The sequence below is a fragment of the Bos indicus x Bos taurus genome, chromosome X, assembly GCF_003369695.1.
Source record: "Bos indicus x Bos taurus breed Angus x Brahman F1 hybrid chromosome X, Bos_hybrid_MaternalHap_v2.0, whole genome shotgun sequence".
NCBI lineage: Eukaryota > Metazoa > Chordata > Mammalia > Artiodactyla > Bovidae > Bos > Bos indicus x Bos taurus.
In genome coordinates, this window is record NC_040105.1 from 49,941,025 (window position 1) to 49,946,025 (window position 5,001).

The following is a 5,001-nucleotide window of genomic DNA, read 5'->3' on the forward strand; positions in this document are numbered from 1 at the left end:
AGGAAACTAACCAAACTGATCACATGGACCGTAGCCTTGTCTAACTCAATGAAAGTATGAGCCATGTCATGTAGGGCCACCCAAGATGGACGGGTCATGGTGGAGAGTTCTGACAAAACGTGGTCCACTGGAGAAGGGAATGGCAAACCACTTCAGTATTCTTGCCTTGAGAACCCCCATGAACAGTATGCAAAGGCAAAAAGATAGGACACTGAAAGATGAACTCCCCAGGTCGATAGGTGCCCAATATGGTACTGGAGATCAGTGGAGAAATAACTCCAGAAAGAATGAAGAGATGGAGCCAAAGCAAAAACAACACCCAGTTGTGGATGTGACTGGTGATGGAAGTAAAGTCCGATGCTGTAAAGAGCAACAGTGCATAGGAACCTGGAATGTTGGGTCCATGAATCAAGGCAAGTGGGAAGTGGTCAAACAGGAGATGGCAAGAGTGAAGGTCGACATTTTAGGGATCAGTGAGCTAAAATGAACTGGAATGGGTGAATTTAACTCAGATGACCATTATATCTACTACTGTGGGCAAGAATCCCTTAGAAGAATTGGAGTAACCATCATAGTCAACAAAAGAGTCCGAAATGCAGTACTTGGATGCAATCTCAAAAACAACAGAATGATCTCCGTTCGTTTCCAACGCAAACCATTCTGTATCACAGCAAACCAAGTCAATGCCCCAACCAGCTGAAGAAGCTGAAGTTGAGCGGTTCTATGAAGACATACAAGACCTTCTAGAACTAATACCCCCGAAAGACGTCCTTTTCATTATAGGGGACTGGAATGCAAAAGTAGGAAGTCAAGAGATACCTGAAGTAACAGGAAAATTTGGCCTTGGAGTACAAAATGAAGCATGTCGAAGGCTAACAGAGTTCTGCCAAGAGAACGCACTGGTCATAGCAAACACCCTCTCCCAACAACACAAGAGAAGATTGTATACATGGACATCACCAGATGGCCAATACCGAAGTCAGATTGATTATATCCTCTGCAGGCAAAAATGGAGAAGCTCTATACAAGCAGCAAAAACAAGACCGGGAGCTGACTGTGGCTCAATCGTGAACTCCTTTTTTCCAAATTCAGACTTAATCTGAAGAAAGTAGGGAAAACCACTAGACCATTCAGGTATGACCTAAATCAAATCCTTTACGGTTGTACAGTGGAAGTGACATATAAATTCAAGGGATTAGATCTGATAGACAGAGTTCCTGAAGAGCTATGGACGGAGGTTCAAGACATTGTACAGGAAGCAGTGATCAAGACCCTCCCCAAGAAAAAGAAATGCAAAAAGGCAAAATGGTTGTCTGAGGAGGCCTTACAAATAGCTGAGAAAAGAAGAGAAGTGAAAGGCAAAGGAGAAAAGGAAAGATACACCGATTGGAATGCAGAGTTCCAAAGAATAGCAAGGAGAGATAAGAAAGCCTTCCTCAGTGATCAATGCAAAGAAACAGGGGAAAACAATAGAATGGGAAAGACTAGAGATCTTTTCAAGGAAATTAGAGATACCAAGGGAACATTTCATGTATTGATGGGCACAATTAAGGACAGAAATGCTATGGAGCTAACAGAAGCAGAAGATATTTAAAAGAGGTGGGAAGAACACACAGAAGAACTATACAAAAAAGATCTTAATGACCGAGATAACCACAATGGTGTGATCACTCACCTAGAGGCACATATCCTGGAATGTGAGGTAAAGTGGGCCTTAGGAATCATCACTATGAACAAAGTTAGTGGAGGTGATGGAATTGCAGTTGAGCTATTTCAAATACTACAAGAGGATGCTGTGAAAGTGCTGCACTCAATATGCCAGCAAATTTGGAAAACTCAGCAGTGGCCACAGGACTGGAAAAGGTCAGTTTTCATTCCAATCCCGAAGAAAGGCAATGCCAAAGAATGTTCAAACTACTTCATAATTGCACTCATCTCACGTGCTAGCAGAGAAATGCTCAACATTCTCCAAGCTAGGCTTCAACAGTACGTGAACTGTGAAATTCCAGATGTTCAAGCTGGATTTAGATAAGACAGAGGAACAAGAGATCAAATTGCCAAAATCTGTTGGATCATCAAAAAAGCAAGAGAGTTCCATAAAAAAACATCTACTTCTGCTTTACTGACTATGCCAAAGCCTTTGACTGTGTGGATCACAACCCTGGAAAATTCCTCAAGAGATGGGAATACCAGACCACCTGACCTGCCTCCTGAGAAATCTGTATACAAGTCAGGAAGCAACAGTTAGAACTGGAGATGGAACAATAGACTGGTTGCAAATTGGGAAAGGAGTATGTCAAGGCTGTATATTGTCACCCTGCTTATTTAACTTGTAGGCAGAATATGTCATGCAAAATTCTGGGCTGGATGAAGCACAAGCTGGAATCAAGATTGCCGGGAGAAATATCAATCACCTCAGATATGCAGATGACACCACCCTTATGGCAGAAGCAAAGAAGAACTAAAGAGCCTCTTGATGAAAGTGAAAGAGGAGAGCTATGATGTTGGCTTAAAACTCAACATTCAGAGAAGTAAGATCATGGCATCTGGTCCCATCACTTCATGGCAAATAGATGGGGAAACAATGGCAACAGTGACAGACTTTATTTTCTTGGGCTCCAAAATCACTGCAGATGGTGACTACAGCCATGACATTAAAAGACGCTTGCTCCTTGGAAGAAAAGTTATGGCCAACCTAGACGGCATATTAAAAGGCAGAGACATTGCTTTGCCAACAAAGGTCCATCTAGTCAAACCTATGGTTTTTCCAGTAGTCATGTGTGGATGTGAGAGTTGGACCATAAAGAAAGCTGAGCGCCTAAGAATTGATGCTTTTGAATTGTGGTGTTGGAGAAGACTCTTGAGAGTCCCTTGGAGTGCAAGGAGATCCAACTAGTCAATTGTAAAGGAAATCAGTCCCGAATATCCATGGGAAGGACTGATGTTGAAGCTGAAACTCCAATACTTTGGCCATCTGATGCGAAGAAGTGACTCATTTGAAAGGATCCTGATGCTGGGAAAGATTGAAGGCAGGAGAAGGAGGGGACAACAGAGGGTGAGATGGTTGGATGGCTTCACCGACTCGACGGACATGAGTTTGAGTAACCTCGGGGCTTTTGTGATGGACAGGGAAGCCTGGCATGCTGCAGTCCATGAGATTGCAACGGGTTGGACACAACTTAGCAACTGAACTGATCTGAACCAAACTGAATGCTTCCTAAGGTCCACTTCCTAAGGTCACACTCCAGGATGTCTGGCTCTAGGTGAGTGACCACACCATTATGGTTATTCGGGTCACTAAGACCTTTTTTTGTACAGTTGTTCTGTGTATTCTTGCCATCTCTTGTTAATATCTTCTGCTTCTGTTAGGTCCATTCCATTTCTGTCCTTTATTGCGCCCAATTTGTGTGAAATGTTCCCTTGGTATCTCCAATTTTATTGAAAAGTTCCCTAGTCTTTTTCATTCTATCGTTTTCTTCTATTTCTTTGCATTGTTCACTTAAGAAGGCTTTCTTACCTCTTCTTGCTCTTCTTTGGAACTCTGCATTCACTTCAGTATATCTTTCCCTTTCTCTTTGCCTTTCACTCATCTTCCTTTCTCAGCTATTTGTAAGGTCTGTTCAGACAACTGTTCCTGCATTTCTTTTTCGTGGGGATGGTTTTGGTCACTGCCTCCTGTACAGTGTTACAAACTTCTGTCCATGGTTCTTCAGGAACTCTCTCGACCAGATCTAATCTGTTGAATGCATTTGTCACCTCCACTGTATAATCCTTAGGGATTTGATTTAGGCCGTACTTGAATGGTCTAGTGGTTTTTTCCCTACTTTCTGCAATTTGAGCCTGAATTTTGCAATAAAGAGTTCATAATCTGAGCCACAGTCAGCTCCAGGTCTTGTTTTTGCTGACTGTATAGATCCTCTCCATCTTCGACTGCAAAGAATATAATCATTCTGATTTCGGTATCGACCATCTTGTGATGTCCACGTGTAGAGTCATCTCTTGTGTTGTTGGGAGACAGTCTGCTATGATCAGCACATTCTCTTAGCAAAACTCTGTTAGCCTTTGCCCACTTTCAATTTGTACTCCAAGGCCAAACTTGCCTGTTATTACTGGTATCTCTTGTCTTCCTACTTTTGCATTCCAGTCCCCTATGATGAAAAGGACATATCTTTTTGGTGTTAGTTCTAGGAGGTCTTGTACGTCTTCATAGGACCATTCGACTTCAGCTTTTTTTGCATTAGTGGATGGGGCATACACTTGGATTACTGTGATTTTGAGTGGTTTGCTTTGGAAATGAACCGAGATCATTCTGTTGTTTTTGAGATTGCACCAAAGTACTGTATTTTGGACTCTTTTGGTGACTATGAGGGCTACTCCATTTCTTCTATGGGATTCTTGCACACAGCAGTAGATATAATGGTCATCTGAAGTAAATTCGCCTATTTCTGTCCATTTTAGCTCACTGATTCCTAAGATGTTGATGTTCACTCTTGCCATCTCCTGTTTGACCACTTCCAATTTACCTTGATTTATGGACCTATCATTCGAGGTTCCTATGCAATATTGCTCTTTACAGCATCAGACTTTACTTTCACGACCATATACATCTACTACTGGGTGTCATTTCTGCCTTGGCTCAGCATCTTCATTCTTTCTGGAGCTATTTCTGCACTCTTCCCAGTAGCATATTGGACACCTACAGATCTGAGGGGCTCATCTTTCAGTGTCATATCTTTTTCTCTTTTTATACTGTTCATGGTCTAAGATGTCCAAGGTGGTGCAATAGGATGTGCACTTATCTTCTCCTGGGAGAACACCAAAATTGCAACCAGCTGCTGAACAACCATTGACAGGAGTATGTTGGTACCCACCGAAAAAGATGCCCCACATCCAAGAACAAAGGAGAAGCTGCATCAAGATGGTAGGAGGGGCACAATCATGTTATTATCAAACCCCATACCTGCCAGAGACTCTTAGAGGGCACAAACAAAACCTTATGTA